At 39.8% G+C, this 19669-nt stretch overlaps 1 protein-coding gene and 1 pseudogene across 12 annotated transcripts in view; both read right to left on the reverse strand.

Annotated features, from left to right (window-relative positions):
- Positions 1–6001, reverse strand: part of LOC142832622 (uncharacterized) — a 36412-nt gene extending 30411 nt beyond the window's left edge. For 8 of the 12 annotated variants that reach the window (XM_075943315.1, XM_075943332.1, XM_075943271.1 and 5 more), the window contains exons 1-3: positions 5780–5977; positions 4517–4635; positions 4169–4252 (exon numbers count right to left, since the gene is read on the reverse strand). The gene's annotated coding sequence lies outside the window, so the exon portion shown is untranslated. Of the gene's footprint in view, positions 1–3286; positions 3341–4168; positions 4253–4516; positions 4636–5779 lie in introns of all 12 variants that reach the window. The other 4 variants (XM_075943281.1, XM_075943242.1, XM_075943234.1 and 1 more) reach the window with 2 other exon arrangements.
- A 7434-nt stretch (positions 6002–13435) lies between these two features.
- Positions 13436–17531, reverse strand: LOC142859082 (uncharacterized; annotated as a pseudogene).
- Between the last annotated feature and the right edge of the window lie 2138 nt (positions 17532–19669).

A 19669-nucleotide genomic window follows, 5' to 3' on the forward strand; every position in this document is an offset into this window, starting at 1 on the left:
ATCTAGACTCAGTGATAGAATACGATCATGCTAATAGATTGATGAAGGGCCTGTGGCAAAGTATATCTGCTCATTATAAAAACTCTGAAGAGTGTGACGAAAAAAAGGAATATGCCTCAGCACAGCAAAAACAATAAGGCATAATCTTACACCTAACAATACAAGACAACAGTTGGAATCATTTTGCCCTAATCAGGACAAAGAAAGGTGACTTCCACACTCAAAATATTGCATCAGTGGGTACACACTTCAAAGACAGAGAAAAATTTAATGCTGATAACATAGGATAAAATAAAAGGGGGGGGGACTTCTTAGATAAGAAATAGAATCCTGAAATTTAAAGGTAGAGATACTCATGAGACAGCTAATACAAGACAACAGTTGGAATCATTTTGCCCTAATCAGGACAGAGAAAGGTGACTTCCACACTCAAAATATTGCATCAGTGGGTACACACTTCAAAGACAGAGAAAAATTTAATGCTGATAACATAGGATAAAATAAAAGGGGGGGGGGAACTTCTTAGATAAGAAATAGAATCCTGAAATTTAAAGGTAGAGATACTCATGAGACAGCTAATATCTGTTAGAACTTCTCATATGTTGTATAATGCACACAGAACGTGCCCCCCACTTTAAATACCAACAAGATGCTGAGGAGTCAGCAGACCACTCACAGTGTCTAAAAAAATTTCTTAGACTCCCCAGTGGTAGCATTTATAGTGTCAAAAATGCTATGTGGGTTGGAACAGGGGAAAGAGATATTTGCATCCTGTGTGCTATAATACAAACCTGCTAGGCAAGGAAGGCCTACTGTCAGAGTGGCGAGACTACTTTGCCGGTAACAGAAGGCCTTCTAGTTTGACCTAAAGCTGGCAATACAGAAGGAAATACACAGATGGTACTAGGAACCTGGCAAAAAGCCGGTGATGGTGAACATCACAGGCCCTCGGAGGGAACCCTCTACTGACATTCTGCTACATGTAGAAATATTCAAACTGACTCTTACTGGTTCTGATCACACCACAGCCTGGTGTGGCTTTCAGTCTGGGTCTAAGAAACTTTGTTTTTAATAGACAACAGTATTTCAGACACTCATAACTCATCAAATACTAAGAACAATTGACGGCTTATTGTACAGACTATAATGGGAATTCCATCTTCTCACATCTAAATTGCAGAGAACAATACAGAAGAGGTAAAAGATTTTTAAGAGCTGGAAGATGGAGAGATCACATGTGAAAAACTCCCCACCCATATCACATTCCAGTTGGAATTATGGATACATTATGGCCAGGATTCTTGGCACAAATCTGTCAAAATCATACATGAACTACAGGTAGAACAACTTGGAAGGAAATGTGTCTACCCAGAAATAGGACAAAGGGTAAAAAGGGGTAATTGTGAGTGAACAGATCTATGAAATCGTTAAATACCAATACTTATACATTACAAACTTGTACAAATAGAATTTAAGAGGAGAAATTTGGAGGTAGGTCTTTTGTTTGATACTATCTGGTTTTGCTTCTATTTATTTCAACAATAAAAAAATGGTATTAAAAAAGAAAAAACTAACCAAGCACAAGAAAGACTTATAAAACAGAAACTTAAATTCACTGAAGGAATATAGAATGACACTGGAAGATATGAAAAATAGACATGCACATGAAAAAGAAGGCATTATTGTGAAAATGACAGTGTTAAAAGATTTATGATTAACTCAAATTCCATGACAATCAAGGTACCCACGATTTACTTCACAGGTAGTGAAGAGACTCCTACAGATTTACATTATTTACAAATTACAAAATTACAAATATCCTAAGTGTGCAGAACAAGCACAGACACACAGAGCAAAGCTTGAGTCATCCCAGCTGTGACTTCAGATGACACTGCAGCTCCACAGGAACAGCACCATGGCAGTGGCAGCAGTAGATCCAGGACCAATCCAACCTTCTATGATGAACTGAATTTCACCAAAACACCAAAAACTCGTTACATAATAGAGAGCCATGTCAACCAGTGCTATAAGAAAAGGTAAATATCCATGACTAAAAAAAATGAAAATAGATGAAGAGCAATAAATTGGTGAAATCTGATTGTGTGCAACTGAAAAAATTGCATAGAAATGGAAATAACTGAAAGTATGAAGAAACAGCTTACAAAATGGAAAAAAAATATTAGGGAACATTTCATAACGTAATACATAAATACTCAGAATTTAACAAGTCAAAAAAGTACAAAGCAAATATTATATTATAATCAAGAAATAAGCTCTAAAAAAGTGGCAATGCACACAAGCTTTGACATAGCCTAAATGTAAACAGCACATGCTCCACATGTTTAGTCATGAAAAAAACATTCATCTATTGAACACAAAGGTCTCTCTGCCCAGTCAATGTCTACAATCAAGGTCCTAAATAATTACAAACACTGAAGACACTACAGGAGGAAGAACACACAGAGACAGTCTTGGTATGACTTCAAATAACTGCAGCCACCAGGCAGTTTAGTGACCAACCAAACAATAAAAAGAGAAAACATACAGAAGATACTACTCGGTACATAAAGGAATGAAATATACAGCAAACAATAGAATAGAAATTCAGAAAAAAAAGAAAAGAAACACAACAAAAAAAATTAACAAAAATAGTATGTGCTTATATTTTCCTTCAGTGATTTCTGGAAATATATATGCTAAATATGCCCCAAAACAAACATGAAAATAGGATATAGCCTCAAAAGAGAAAACCAAGTGTAGGGATACAAAGTGCTAAGAGTGAAGGAATTTTTTAAAAGGCTTCTGTGAAGAAGGCTGGTCATAATTATGGTAAATGGAAAAGCCAAATCTATAAATATAAAAATAGAGGATATTAACAAATGACCAAATGGTACCTTTCCAGAATGCTATGTGATCAAAACAAAGGCATTTTATAAAAGTTTTCAAATACATGAGATCAATGACAGAACTGTAGGACACAAATAGTCAGTGATGCAGGGAAGCTTCAGTGTTAACCACTGAGAAAGGCAACCATGAACAGGAAGCACAGAAAACCAACAGTGACTAGCAGGCCTGCACAGAATCATCTACACAACAGCAGAAGATGCTCAGTCTTCTCAAACTTCAATCAGCAAGGGACAACGTAGATATGTCTTAAAAATAGACCAAATCTTTAAAATTAGTAAAGGCCAATGTTAAAAAGTGTCTTCAACAAGAACATTGAATGTTGACATCATCAGTAGATAGAAAAGAGAATAGCAAAAAAAACATGTTAATACTGACTCACCGAAACCATGTTCTCATTCAAGCCAGGGAAGAAATGTAAAAGGTTGTCCATGTTCTAGAAAGATTCGAAGTAATTTTTACCAAGATCATACAGACATTCTTTCATAGAGAGAAAATCTTCCTAAAATTTATAAAAATGTGAGAAACCGCGATGATTAAAATATTTTGAGAGAAAGAAAAAAACCAGAGGCAATTTCAAAATATATAAAAGTTTTAGTGATGAGGCCTGCCTGGTCGACAGAGCATGATCCAGGACAGTCAAGGTTCTTACACAGAGAAACCCTGTCTCAAATAACAAAATAAACAAACAAAAAAACAAACAAAAAAAATGGAGTGATGCAAGCAGTGGAGTGTCGAAGACAGACACCAATGGGTACCAAAGAGAAGACAGGGGAAATGGAGGTTAATACTTGGCAGAGATATTAAGCAAATCTTATCAAAATCCTGTGGGCATTATATTAGGAAATAGAGAAAGTAACCCCAAGAGACACAGAACCTGAAGGAACTAAATGATGTCCCAAAAACTCTGCATGCAGGACAAACCAAGAGGCTTCAATGGTTTTTATTAAGCACCAAATTAAAATGATAGTAACGAAATCACTCATTATTAGTATAAAACCACAACCAGCAATGTGAATGAAATATGGACAGCATCACTCCCATGTAAAGTCAAAAAATTTTATTTGCCTCTGAATATTAATAATTATGTATAAAATCTTCAAACACCTACAAAGCCATAATTCAGATTATTCTTAGTGGAAATCTCTTAGTGGGATCGCTTCCAATGAAATAGAATGTGGCAAAACCAATTTCATATCCTGGTTCTACTGTCACCTGAGCCCTTCCCCAACCCTTCATCCCTTCCTCAGACCCTCTAGCACACCTGGATCCTTTGCGACTGTCTCCGCTCTCTTCACCACCCAGGGCTCTTGGTTCTCCTTCACAGGTGAGCAGAAGTAACTGAGACCTGCATAAGAAAGAGATTCTTCAGAAAGCACCTAGACCTTTTCAAAGAACGAAAATGAAAGATACTAACTTTCAAAAGTTAAAAGATACATGTTTATCTGCCAAAGGATAAACATGAAGGAGAGAGAAAATACCAAGACAAATGTCTCTCTTCTCTGAAGATTTCACTTTACTCTGCAATTGAGATTCATTCACACACATGCAGAGTAGTTTTCCCAGAAACCCCGAGGAAGAGCCAGGGAGACTGCAAGAAAACTATTCTCACCTTCAGAATCCAGAGTGTTGTACTTCTCCTACAGATCTCTGCAAAAAACCCTGTGAGGAAACTCGAGGCATTCCCACGCTTACAAGGATTTCAGTCACAGCACTATACGTCAACAAACCCTGAAATAAAAAAAGGACAGTTCAGCCCGGTGTACCATGGTGGAGAGCTTTCCTTCAACCAAGGAGACATTTTCCTGGTACAGGTGGGTGAATGTTCATAATTCAAATGATGCTTTCTAAAATTTTTGTTCGATGTATAACGAGTGTACTAACTATAAAATACTGTGGACAAATATACTCTCACAGCGCTCATGCTGGCCTTGCCTGGACTGAGACGTAACTTAAGAACACAGCATATGAAGACACATTTATAAATGTTGTATTTACATCCTAGACTGCATATATCTCAGATATATATGGAAAAATAGTGAGGAGTAAAAGATAAGCTAGATGCAACCATGTATGTGGCAGTTCTGTTAATCAGATCTTTACTGGTTCCTTATGTAATAATTATCTACAAAGCCCCCTGGGGATGCCTAGTCTCAGGAGCAAGGACCACGCTTCTTGAACAGGCAAGTGGTAAAACGGGGAAGTTAGAAGGCACGGGTGAATATAAATTCCAGGAGCTTTGGAAATGCCACAATGGCAGAGAGAACCCTGTTTACAAACAGCAGACAATGCTAGTGATCTACTACGTTATTTTAAGAATTATTTTCTAACAGAATAGCCTAGTAATCGTAAAATAATTGAAAAAAATCACGGTAAGACACACTTGATGGTATCTCAAATTTACTGACAATTGAGATATACCAACAGAATGTTTAAAGCTATAAGGATAAGGTGGGGTAAAACGTGGGGCCTCTGGTAGCCGGTCATGGTGGGCCGCTAAGAGAACACGCCACCTGTAAACAGGTCTATGGTGAGAGATTCATAGGGGGAAGAAAATGAGCAAAAAAGCTAAAGGCCGTCTCGGACTGGGGACATAAGGGAGGCAGAGAGACACACAGAACAGATAAGAGAGCAAGCGAGGAGCAATAAAGAGAACTGTGACAGACGAACACTTTTAAGGGTGCGCATTGGGTATAGAGAAGAACCCAGTTTGTAGTGATGGAATTTGCCGCGCCTGGCCACAGACGATGACTTAAGCTGCCATCGCCTCGGTCGCCACACAGAACGACCGGCAGGAGCTGACAGTGTCCTGAGCAGCCTCAGCTCACACCGCCGCCCCTTCCCTCCTGGGTCCCAGCCCCGCAGCTCCTCTGACCTGGGAGGTTCCAGGGCCGCCGGGCTGCGGTTCCCGCCACTGCGCTGCTGACTTTCCCAGGCCGCCTCGCGGCGACTGCGGCTCCGGCGAGTTTTCAGGTCCCCAAACTCATAGCGCGGTCTTCCTCACCCGGTTCCAGAAGCGGCTCCCTGAGTCCAACAGGGAATGGCGGAATTTCCTGTACCTTCAGCCTGGTTCATTGGAGCGTTTCCTCCTGGCCCCGCCCAATTACACACCACTTCCCGTCACGTGCTCCCTCGAAACCCGCCTACCACGGGCTTATTTTCCCGCAGCAGTTTTCCAAGTACATCCTGCTGTTTTTGTTTTGTTTTGTTCTTTGTTGGTTTTATTCCCTAAACTCCAGTGAGCAGGCAAATGTCCCCGCCCCACATCGGGGACCCCTCCCTTCCCCCTCCCTCCCACTCGTCTCAGGCCGCCTTCCACACAGCCCCAGCTGTCAGGCTGCCCTGGACCTGTTCTGCACAGCTCCCCACAAGCTTGCTGCCAGCCTAGTCTACAACTGCACCCCTGTGTCTGAACTTCGCAATGAGTTCTGGCCCAAAGCAGTGGGAATCTAGCAGAATCATTTTATCTAGGGTAAACATTAGAAGGAGTAACTGTATCTAGCTTAAACATTAAAAGGATTAATTGTTTTCTAGAAGTACTCAGACACTGAAGAAACCATTGTGGAAAAGAGTGATTATTTTTCTGTGATTGGCAGAACTGTTTCTTTGAGGGAATTTTAGAGCCCTTACATGACTTTGGTCCCAAGACTATCCTGGCACACCTGGAGCATCTTGCATTATTGAGCACTGCAAACAGTATACAATAAGGACTGCAAGGGTGTGATGCTTACCTCAGAAAACATACTGAATAGATAAGGGGATTTGGGATGAGGCACTTGTTTTACCCAGATGCAGATGTGTCTCATTGTCATGAAAAGTATAAGTTATTAAAACATATCAAATGCCATATTCTGAAAGTCTCTAAAATAGTTGGGTGTGGTGCTGCACACCTTTAATCCCAACACTTGGGAGGCAGAGGTAGATTGACCTCTGTGACTTCAAGGTGTGGTAGCACACACCTTTAATCCCAATGCCTGGGAGGCAGAGACAGAAGGACCTCTGTGAGTTCAAGGACAGCCTGGTCTACAGAGTTATTCCAGGATAAAGATATACAGAGAACCTGTCTCAAGAAGTAAAAGTAAATATAAAAGAAATAGAGGTTAAAATAAAGCCGCAGAAAGATGGAAAATAAACAGAGAATCTTGATATTGTATACTATTATGCTCTCTTTGAATTGTTTGAATGCTGAGGAAGGAGCAACAGCTGCTAAAAGATATTTGCTTATAAATGCTGCCGAATTAATCCAAGATAGGTATTTTGAAAATACCTTGACTTTAAAATTGAAGTCAAAAGGTATGTTACTTTGGAGAAGAGATTTTGCTTTTGTTTCCACAGGAAATGAAAGACTGTGGATTCATTCTGAATTAAGAAAAATCAGGTTCGATCAAGGAAGGCCACCTGAGAAATCTCCGGTAGGAACAGATGGCCCGATATCAGAGTTCTACATCCAGATGGATTCATGACTGCTGCCTGAGATGATCAAGACTCACAGGAGTCCAGCCCAGACCACCAAAGAGGCAACATGTGACCTGCCCTGCTGAGAAAGGTATCAAGCCACGTGGCTAACATAGATAAGAATAATGGGTTAATATAAGCTACAAGAGAAGACTGAACTAATAGGTCAATCAGTTTTATAACTTAGGAAGATCTCTGTGTGATTTTCTTTGGGGCTTGTCAGCTGTGGGGTATTGGGTAGTACAAAATCCTCAACAAGCAGGCCCCTTATCTTAGAAATAACCACAAAACCAAAGAAAATGAATAATGAAAATACTCTCCAAGAATATTTCTCTTTGAATATTTTAATAGTCATAATATGAGTGAAAACATCAAGATATGCCTCAGTTCATGTAAGTGAACATTTAGTGACAGCACAACAGAATTTTGAGAGCCAGGATAAAAAATAAAGCTGTTGTGAATTTACAATCTTTAAAATTTGATGCATAGGGCCTTCATAGGCAGCATCAGAATGCAAGGAAAAATGGGCATAGCAATGTATGACTTTTCATGGGAAAGATCAGGACATTTCCACATGACACATCACTTCATGACTCTTGCCCTATAACATACAGAATCCAGTGAAAGATACTGTGTTTCAAATTTAGCAGTATTAAATATGGAAGCCAAATGTGTCCCATGACACAATTTTGTTCATATCTGTAATTGATAAAGTACATTTTCCACTTCATGGAAACTAAGCACAAGGTCATTCTAGGATGGTATGAATATCCCATGATTTAAATGTTTCCCCTAAAAAAAATACAGAAATGACATTTCCTCAAATAAACACCAGCGTCTGAACAGATACATTTCTACATATCTGAAGCTTCCATTCAAAGGTCACTATAATGTGTTTCAATGTGAACTGGTTCTTTTTTTTTTTTTTTTTTTTTTTTTTTGGTTTTTCGAGACAGGGTTTCTCTGTGGTTTTGGAGCCTGTCCTGGAACTAGATCTTGTAGACCAGGCTGGTCTCGAACTCAGAGAGATCCGCCTGCCTCTGCCTCCCATGTGCTGGGATTAAAGGTGTGCGCCACCACCGCCCAGCTCAATGTGAACTGTTTAAAGTAAATAAAGCTCAAATTGTTATATGTGGTTTTCAGAATGTGGTGCTCAGGATTTGTAGTAGAAGACCACAACTAGTCTAGTCTTCCCTTGGATAGTCTCTCAGACAGAGGCTTCCTAATCTTCCAGATCTATCAAGTTCTTCTCACATCTAAATTTTGTAACAATGTGCATCTATTTTCCAATTGTCTTTTCCTATTGTTTAAAACCAACAAATACCAGGAAAATATAATATTCATGGATATTTACCCATAATCTAAAGTCAGAAGTGAATTAAATGGTACTTTTAAAATCCTGAAATCTACAAGGAAAGATTATTAAAAATGCAGTGTTATCTCTAGAAGAAATGACTGCTAGAATTGACAGTGAAGGAAATGTATTTGAATGTGGTAAAAATTTAACACAGGCTTTTTACTCAAGAACCTACTTAGATTTTAAAAAAACACATAAAAATAAGAACAAAAGTTTCAAAGATAGTCAGGTGGTTGGAGCATATTCAGAGAGTCTAGTTTGGTCCTGTGCTGGTTCCTTACCTATCAGGCCAGAGTTGGTGGGTTCCCATTAGCTCATGTAAGCTGTTTCAGTGGGAATTCCCATCATGGTCTTTATATCTTTGTTCATATTCTCATTTCTCCTACTCTTCAACTGGACTAGATAACAGGGGTCCAAAGAAGAATGCATGGATTTCCCTGGGAAGAGGAAATAGAAGAGCTATCCTGGGTAAACTGGGGCCATGGTGGGGCACTTGAAGGAGAGGGTTGACCGCTTGGGCATGGGAAAAGAGTTGGAGGGCTGGATGCAGAGGGAGAGTAATGATAATGATATCCTAATAGGGGGCGATTTCGGGATGAGGGAGAAACTTCTTGCTAGGGAACTCCCAGGAATCCACAAGGATGCCCCAGATAAGACTCTAAGCAATTGTGGAGAGGGTGCCTGAACTGGCCATGCATAGTAATCAGATTGTTGACTACCCTAAGTATCACCACAAAGCCTTTATCCAGTAATTGTTAGAAGTAGATGCAGTGACCACAGTCAATCATTGGGCTGAACTCCAGGCATCTTCCTGAAGAAAGAAAGGAGTGATTGTATAAGCAAGGGGGTGTGTCAAGGACATGAGAGAGGAATGCACAGAGACAGTTAACCTGAGTTTGTGGGAGTACATAGACTTTGAAACAACAGTTAGGGAGCCTGCAAAGTACCAACCTAGGCTTTCTTCATGGGTGTGACAATTCTGTTGATGGGTCTGTTTGTAAGTCTCCTAGCCAAATTAGAGCAGGACTTGTCCCTGGTACTCAGCTTGCTTTTGGGAAGCAGTTCCCCATGCTGCATTACCTTGTTCAGGCTTGATGTAGGAGGGGAAGCTTGGTCCTACCTCAGCTTGATGCCCCGTGCTTTGCTCAAGCCCATGGAGAACATGCCCCTTTCTGAATAGAAACAGAAAAGGAGTGGATGGGGAGGGGGATTGATGGAAGTCAGCAAGAGAGCAGAAAAAAAGGAGTGGGGGAAACTGGGGTCAGTATGGAAAAGCAATGAAAAAAAAAACAGGTTAACTAAACAATATTAAAAAACAGCTAATGTTCCCCTCTCACCATTTTGCATCTGACAGGATTACCGAAGGGCATTTCTTATGGGCCTTCCCATTGTTGAGGATTAGGGTTTACACAACATACCTTCTCTAGCACTGCAAATTTCCCTGAGCCTTAAAATGCCTTCTTTAACCCTAAGCCAAGGGATGTCGAACATGTGCAACTCTTTTTCAGTAGGTCATCTTTTGACAAGTGCTTCAGTCAATCATTCACATAAACTTTTGACAAATTTTTAGCCATGTAAGCTTCCATATTAAACCCAGAATCTCCACTCAGAGGCATATCAATAAACTCAACTTGGTCTACTTTTATGTTTTATGTTCCCTGCAGCAGTATCCCACACCATTAAAAACCATTCCCACACAAATTCCCAGACTTATACAAGAATTAATTAGCAGGGCTGGAGAGATGGTTCAGAGGTTAAGAGCATTGCCTGCTCTTCCAAAGGTCCTGAGTTCAATTCCCAGCAACCACATGGTGGCTCACAACCATCTGTAATGGGGTCTGGTGCCCTCTTCTGGCCTGCAGGCATACACACAGACAGAATATTGTATACATAATAAATACATATTTAAAAAAGAATTAGCAAAATTATGAAGGGTTTCAGTAGTATAGCATACCTTCTTATGGATTTCACTTTCTTTTTTTAAATATTTATTTATTTATTTATTTATTTATTTATTTATTTATTTATTATGTATACAATATTCTGTCTCTGTGTGTCTGCAGACCAAAAGAGGGCAGCAGCTCTTGTTACAGATGGTTGTGAGCCACCGTGTGGTTGCTGGGAATTGAACTCATGACCTTTGGAAGAGCAGGCAATGCTCTTAACCACTGAGCCATCTCTCCAGCCCCTGGATTTCACTTTCTACTGTAACTCTGGGGGACTATTTTGCCTTGAGTTTGATTAGTCAAACTTTCGTTATTTACACATGACATGATAATATATATAAGTGCCCCCAGCTGATAAATACCTTCAGTGATGTGGTAGAATACAAGATCAACTGAAAAAAATCAGTAGCCCTCCTATATACAAATGATAAAGAAGATGAGAGAAAAATCAGAAAAAACATCACCTTTCACAATAGCCACAATAACATAAAATATCTTGGGGTAACACTAACCAAGGAAGTGAAAGACCTATTTGACAAGAACTTTAAGTCTTTGAAGAAAGAAATTGAAGAAGATGCCAGAAAATGAAAAGATTTCCCATGCTCTTAGATAGGTAGAACCAATACAGTAAAAATGGTAATCCTACCTAAAGCAATCTATAGATTCAATGTTATTCCTATCAAAATCCCAACACAATTCTTCAAAGACCTTGAAAGAACAATAATCAACTTCATATGGAAAAACAAAAAACCCAGGATAGCCAAAACAATCCTGTACAATAAAAAAACTTGCAGAGGTTTCACCCTCCCTGACATCAAGCTCTATTACAGAAATGAAAACAGCTTGGTATTGGCATAAAAACAGAGAGGTTGACCAATGGAATCAAATCAAAGAACCGGATATTAATACACACCTACAAACACATGATTTTTTGACAAAGAAGCTAAAATTATACAATGGAAAAAAAGAAAGCATCTTCAACAAATGGTGCTAGCATAACTGAATGTCAACCTGTGGAAGAATGAAAATAGATCCATATGTATTCCCATGCACAAAACTTAAGTCCAAATGGATCAAAGACCTCAATGTAAAGCCAGCTACATTGGAACTGATCAAAGGATTGATCTCTAAAATATATAAAAAACTCAAGAAATTAGGCATCAAAATTTTAAATAGCCCAATTAAAAATAGAGTACAGAATTAAACAGAGAATTCTCAACATTTCCAGTGCTTTTACTTGGCCATCATAAGTACATGGTATAGCTGAAGACACCAAACACATTCGTTTCAAGATAAAGGAATATTGATAATAACAGGCAACTTTCCCTGCTGGCTAGCTTTTGTAGCACTTTAAGGTACTGTGCAGGCTGTTCTCAGAGGAATGATGTCAATGGTCATACTTAGCCCTAGACAATGCATCTTATAAGAGCAACCCGCTAGCCAAGATGTGTGTGCTGGTGCAAAAAGGCACCGCTGTTTATGGGCATAAACTCTCTCTAGATTAGATTTCAAGCCTGCACCAGAGAGGAACTCATGTTGTGGGGGAATAAATGGCTTGAGAACTATAGGTTGTAGAGCAGAACCTATTGATGTTTTGATAATGATATGACCATTAATCTGCCATCTAAATATTCAAGTTTAAAATTATTGCTTTGTACTACTCTTAACATTGTTGAAAGAAGTCTTTTCCTCTAGCAGGTAGTTGGCAATGAAGAGACTAATAACTATTCAAAAACTAAGAAAGAGCAACTATGTAAGATTGGGGCAATTATCATTTCATCATGGCTGAGAGTGGGTCCCGAGTCTCCTTTATCTCAGAGAAGGTATACGGACAGTCATTAAAGTTGTATTAATTTATTATAGTTTCAAGCAAATTCTTCCCAATTTCTTATGTACTTCAAAATGAATTCCTGCATGCCCTCAGGGACTTATTTTTCCTATTGCTTTGGTGAATGAAAGGAATTTCTCTGAGTGTTTTCGTTAATGTTAAAATTTTCTTATCTCTGCCATTTCTGCACTATATAAAAGATTTGTGAAATTCAATGCATTTGGGGAGGTGTAATTTCCAATGGACAAAATGACATGGGGAGTAGATACTCTGCAGTTTTATATGTTTTCTCAGAAGTATGAATTGGAGGGAAAATAAAGGTTTTGTCATTTTTGTTACTTTATTACAATTTTTTGATTGTGACAAAGAGGTTATGACGTTCTGGCTGTTCTGGAACTCAGTATGTAGATGATGACTACATACTGACTCACAGATATCCTCTGACTCACAGATATCTTCTTGCCTCTGCATCCTGAGTGCTGGAATAAAGGAGTGCACCATCACATCTGGCACTGTTAGAAATTTTTGGATGTTAAACAAGATAAATGTTTTTATTACATTTTTACCAGGGGCTGTAGACATGACTTAGTGGGATAGAGTACTAGTTGCTCTTGCAGAAGACAGTGTTCAATTCCCAACATAGACTCAGTAGTTCACCATGATCTGGAACTCCATCTTAAGGGACTCTGATGACCTCTTCTATCCTTAGCCTATGCCGGGCAGACATGTAGTGCACAGACATAATTACATGTAAAGTGCCCATACAAATTAAAAAACATAAAAAGCTTTCCCTGTTACATTTGCAGAATTTTATTTTGATATAAATTCTAGGATATTATTTAAAAAATAATTCTTCATTGAAGAATTTCAAATGTTTATCATCTTTATGGTTCTATTTTGCATATTGTTGTGATTTGCAAGTAGAGAACACCAGAAAATGCTATGTCACATTATAACAGCAGGTTTCCTTCTGGTATGAATTTTCTAATGTCACCTCAGATTTGAAACCTGGATAAAGGATGTGTCAGCCTTTGCATTTGTATTGTTTCTCTCCAGTAGGAATTTTCTCATGTGCTCTCAGGTAGGAACCCCTGGTAAAAGACTTGTCCTATTCCTGACAACTGTAAGGTCTCTCTCCAGAATGAACTCTGATGTGTTCTAAGATTTGAGTCCTGGGTAAAGTACTTATCACATTCCATACATTTGTAAGGTTTTTCCCCAGTATGAACCTCTCTGATGTCTTCTAAGATCTGTGCAACTGGTAAAGGATTTGTCTCATTCCTTACAACTGTAAGGTCTTTCTCCTGTATGAACTCTCTGATGTCTTCTAAGAACTGTACAACTGGTAAAGTTGCATTCCTCACAACTGTAAGGTCTCTCTCCAGTGTGAACTCCTTTTATAAGACTTGCATGATCAACAAAGGATATGTCACAGTATTTTTGTGAGATTTCTCTACAGTATGAATTTTCTGATGTGCTCTAAGAGATGAGCATCTAGTATAAGACTTGTTACATTCCTTGCATTTGTAACATTTCTCCCCAGTGTGGACACTCTGATGCCTTCTAAGGGTTGAGTCGTGAGTAAAGGATTTGTCACATATCTTACATTCATAAGGCTTTGCACCAGTATGGGTCCTGTAATGAATTTTATTTTATTTTAGTTATTTTGGTTTTTCAAGACAGGGTTTCTCTGTGGTTTTTGGAGCTTGTCCTGGAACTAGCTCTTGTAGACCAGGCTGGTCTTGAGTGCTGGGATTAAAGGCGTGCGCCACCACCGCGCGGCCTGTAATGGATTTTAAATACTGCTAAGTCATGAAAACACTTACCACATTCTTTACATTTGTGAAACTTCTCTAGAGAATGAGTTTTCCGATGCCTACTCAATGGTGAGTAGCAGGGAAAGGATCCGTGACACTTGTTGCATTTGAAAGGCTTCTCTCCAGTATGAACTCTGCAATGATCTTTAAAGAAAGTGTGAAAGTTGATGAGCGACTTTGCCACATTCTTGACAAATATAATGTCTCCCCGCAGTCTGCATTTTTTTTATTTCTCCTGAAAACAGAATACTGGACAAAAGATTCGTCACATTCCTTGTGTTTGCAAGGTTTCTTTCCACTATGGCATTTTTGATGGCTATTGATTCCTGACAACTGAGGAAGTGACTTTCCAAATTCTTTGCATTTGTAAGATTTCTCCCCGGTATGAAGTCCTTGATATATATTAAGACTTGAAAGCAGAGTAAATGATTTTTCACAAATGTTGCATTTGTAGGGTTTATTTCCAGTATGAATTCTCGCATGTACAGTGGGTATGAGGCAGCCCTGAAGGATTTCCCGCATTTCCCACACAGATGTGGTGCCTCTGCAATGATTGGTTGTTGCAAAAGACTGGATGTAGAGTCAAAGCAGTCATATTTCCCCTGCTTGTGCTCTTTCTTTGCAGTGTAGACTCTCTGATCTTGAGTAATGTTGGAACATAAATTTAAAGATTTCTCACAGTCTCTAGATTTGCAAGGTTCTTCTCCAGTGTGCACGCTTTCATGTCTATCTGGGTTTGATGGGTCAAAAGAGGCATCCCTGTGATTACTGCATCTGTAGTTATTAGAGTTTTCTGTAATTTGACTTGTTCTGTAAAGTGCACAACTTAAGAGGTCATGAAGCACTTTGTGAAGCTCATCACCCTGACAAGACTCCTTTTCAGACTTCACATGTCGATGGACAGGATCACATTTGCAATGGTTCTCTGAAAATAAATACAGTTCAGATTAAAAGGGTTTGTTTCAATAATAAATGGGGTAAACGGCTGTCTCCCTAAGTTCTCTTTTAACATAAGTGAACCTGGAACTAAGATTAGAGCTCCCAGTAATGGACATGTTTCATTCACTGCAATTGTATGCATTCTCACAAAAGCAGCCTGACAGTCTTCAAAGGTCAGTGATTTACAACAGATGTCTCATCTTTACCAAAAATCTCTAATGGGAAAAAGATGGAAAAAATAATTGGCGGCCATGAATTAGCTTTGGGATAGAGCTCACAGAGTGATTATATTTAGAATACATGTCTTTATCTTTAAATATGTCTTGTTAGAAATTGATGAAGAGGAGTTTAATGCAGTCACAGGTTCACAGTGTTTGCAGTTACTAAGTGATAGTAAATGAGGAGCACTGTTCAGAAGACTCAATTCCTTTAAAGATTAAAGTCTTACTCAAAAGTTCCACAGGGTTTATTACTTTCTCTAAAATAAAACACATTAGATTCTTCAAAAGTAATGGATACAAAGATAGTGTTCTTCCAGACATCGAAGGCTCTCAATCATTTGAAGCAGGGCTGTCATGGGCAGCTATTGCTAATTTCTATCCACCACTGTCTGAGTTCCACACACTGCTGTGTTTCTTAACTTTCCTCATATAGTTATTCTCAAGTCTACTCTGTACACTGACTCCTAAGATTATTTGCCAGAAGGCTGTCTGTGTATTCTCCATTGGGAAAAAAAAGTGAAGGATATAATATGAAGACGTGCATACAAGGAAGGCAACTACAGAATAATCTTACTACTGAACTCACATTAGACGTAAAATTTTAAAAAATAATTCCAATCTGATTTCAGCATAGTCAAATTAAATTGCACTTTGTTCTAGTATTAAGTGAGCATACTTCAGGTAGAATAAGACACAATGCCTTGTAACAGTTACTACAACAGACTGGATGAATCCTGGGGACAGGACACTCCATTAGATGAATGATCAGGTATTCTTTCATATGGAATTGAACACCACCAAAACATTCTCAGCCCTTGCTTTCTCTTTTCTTGAAATCTTCACTGTTCTCCAGTTCATTCTCTAGCCCACTCTAATTGTGGCTACTCTCTCCTCTCCACATTCCAGGGCACTTTTGTTCTCTCTGGCAGGTGATCACAGCTACCTTGCATACAAGGTAAGCAAAGTATCAAAGCTTCACAGAGTTAAACAAATGAAACACAAAAGAATGCAACACACTGCTGCATCATTCAACAAATAATCCACCACAAAACAAATGTAACATATGTTGAAATAATTCTGCACATCATCCCCACTCCATTTCCACTATCACCTGAACTCCTCAACACTCATAACTTAATACATCCAGAATACCTGGTATATTTGATACTGTCTCAGTTCTGTCCACCTTGCAGGCATCCAGATTCTGCATGAAAAAAATGAGCAGTTGGGGCTGAACAATGAAACTGCATCAGAGAAAGATTCTTCAGAAAGCTCCTTAATTACAGTCAGTATTGTGCTAAATAGATAAAGAGAAAACAAAGGAAAGGATTCAACAAACAATCCCTGGGATCTTTCGCAGTGTCAGAATACTGAAAACACTTAGGCACCATTTTCTGTTAGCATAACTTGAGGCCAACCACTTCTATTCCCAGCTCAATCCAATCACAAGGGTGGAAATGGAGATGAATGGCTGTGATGACAGTGTTATATATACACCGTTGAGTTTCCGAATTTATCAGAGAACAAAAACGAAAGAGTAACACTGATGTGGAGTGTCATATATCAATCTGTTGATTTCATTGGTTAAATAATAAAGAAACTGCTTGGCCCTGATAGGGTAGAACATAGGTGGGTGGAGTAAACAGAACAGAATGCTGGGAGGAAGAGGAAGTGAGCTCAGAAACCATGCAGCTCCTCTCAGAGGCAGACGCGATGAAGCTCCGACCCAGGATGGACGTAGGCTAGAATCTTCCCGGTAAGCGCACCTTGGGGTGCTACACAAATTATTAGAAATGGGCTAGTCCAGGTGAGAGAGTTAGCCGAGAAGAGGCTAGATATAATGGGCCAAGCAGTGTTTAAAAGAATACAGTTTGTGTGTTGTTATTTTGGGGCATAAGTCAGCTGGCGGCCACGAGCCGGGCGGCAGGAACACAGCACGCAGCTCCCACTACATAACACCTCCCCAAAGAATAAACAAACCCTTGAGGCCTGTGAGTGGCCAAGACCCACACTTCAGGGACCTGCAGCAACCATTCCCCACCTTTAGAACAGTCTAACCGCCATACAGGTGAGACACAGCACCCCCGTAAACAGGCAGCCAAGCTCCACTCTACACATTAAAAAAAAAAGCCCAAACTCTGGACTTGAAAACCCACCAATCTACACCCTGGAAATTTCCACATGAAAAGTTCTGCCCAGAGGAAACACTCTGTAAACACTGTTTTCTGCTCAGCTCTCTGGCTGCTTCTTGCTCTTGAGTTTTCCCCTCCAAATAAATCTCTGGTGTGAGGACTGTTGTGTGGTATGACTACGGTAATCCTTGGTCCCCAACTGCCAGCATACCCTTCCCTTCAAAGCTGTAAGCCCTGCATTGGGGAAACCTTCCCCATCAGTGTTATAACAGTGATATTTGGCTTTTACCCTCAAAGCTGAAGCACTTTGATGCTGTGACTCAGAAAGGCTCTCTTGGTGCCTGTGCTTCCCACTTTGATGTTCTAAGCTGCACTGGGACCTTATATTAACTTCCAGCACACAGATTGCTTGATAATACATCTACCAGAGCCAATTCAGTATGTTTCCCCTTTGACCGGTGCAAATGCTTCCCAAAGTCTAAAGGAAGTGGCCAATTAGGATCCAGCATCTCTCTGGTACTCTTAGAGGAGATACCCCAAATCACAATCAAAAAGGCAATGGCTGGCTCTCTTCCCCTGACCCTTTCCCCCAATTCTTAGGCTCGTAATCCTACAGTTTCTTTAGGACCAACTGAATTATTGTGCCCATTCCTGCCCTCTTCTACTGCCTCCCCTCTGGATTTGTCCTAGGTCCTCTAGGCCCTTTTGACTCCATCCTCAAGCATTTCCTGTGGATGTGCGCTCTCTCCTAGAGATCAGGTTTATTTATTTATTTATTTATTTATTTATTATGTATACAATATTCTGTCTGTGTGTATGCCTGCAGGCCAGAAGAGGGCACCAGACCCCCATTACAGATGGTTGTGAGCCACCATGTGGTTGCTAGGAAGAGCAGGCAATGCTCTTAACCTCTGAGTCATCTCTCCAGCCCCCTAGAGATCAGTTTTTGTCCTTGTCTTCTGTCCTTCATGGAAGCCCTGGGACCAGGTGCCAGGTCTTTTCTTGAGCCTAGCCAAACTAAGCCGCTGAACCCTGCTGCATGCTGTTAAGGACACAGGGAATGATTTGGATCTCCTGCCTGCTGCTGGAGCTCTTTCCACTCCTTCAGCCAACAGTCTTTAAGATACCAGCATACTTGGGCATGGTCTCTTTTGCTTTAAAGAACAGTGGTAGCTGTGCTCTTGCTTCGGACTCCACTTCCAGCTACTAGACTCTTTTGTGGTGGTGCAGAGGGCTGCTGTCTAGGACAGTGATCTGTAAGTTTTCCCTTTAAATAAATAACATTCTTATTAATCATAATTCCAAACTGGTGTGGGATTGTTTCATGACTTATGCCTTCACCTGCCAGTCCTTGAGGTCTTAGGATGCTAGAAACAACACACTACAGTGATATTTTTTCTCCCAGGCTCCTCTCTCATACATGGGAACAGTGTCTTCCATACCCTCTCATTCCCCCTTGAGATGTTTTTTAGAAAATCTCTAGTCTATTCACTTGATGTCCAACTTGAAGGAACCCAAATTTATTTGTGTTTATTGTCAAATGTGGCCTTAATACCACTTAATCAATCTGAAGCCTAAAAACACTGTAGACCCTGTCATCCAGAATCATTATGAATTGTAACATGAGGTCTGGGCTCCTTGGAGTTTCTGTCCCACCCGGTCCCCCAGCCATTTAGTCTTAGAAAAAAATCAGAGATCTCCATAAGTTATAAAACTCATTAGCTCAGGCTACTTATTAGCTCTTGTAATTTGTATTAACCCATTATTCTTATCTGTTAGCCATGTGGCTCAGTACTTTTTTCAGCAGGACAGGTCACATCGTGCTTTTTCAGTGGTGTGGGCAGGAATGGGCTTCTTCCTTCCTAAAATCCTCTTGTTCTCATAGCCCCACCTCTACTTCCAGCCTGATTGATCCACCTATACTTGATACAGACAATTGTTCTGCACCAATGACTTCTAAAAGTGATTGGGGAAATGGGAAGACTCCGCATTCTCTATTTCTCTTTTCTCTGCTCCAAGCCCTGTTTGTTTTTGTCTGTCTCCCATGGAATGTCTTGTCTTTACAGTTAC

The sequence above is a fragment of the Microtus pennsylvanicus genome, chromosome 1 (assembly GCF_037038515.1).
Source record: "Microtus pennsylvanicus isolate mMicPen1 chromosome 1, mMicPen1.hap1, whole genome shotgun sequence".
NCBI lineage: Eukaryota > Metazoa > Chordata > Mammalia > Rodentia > Cricetidae > Microtus > Microtus pennsylvanicus.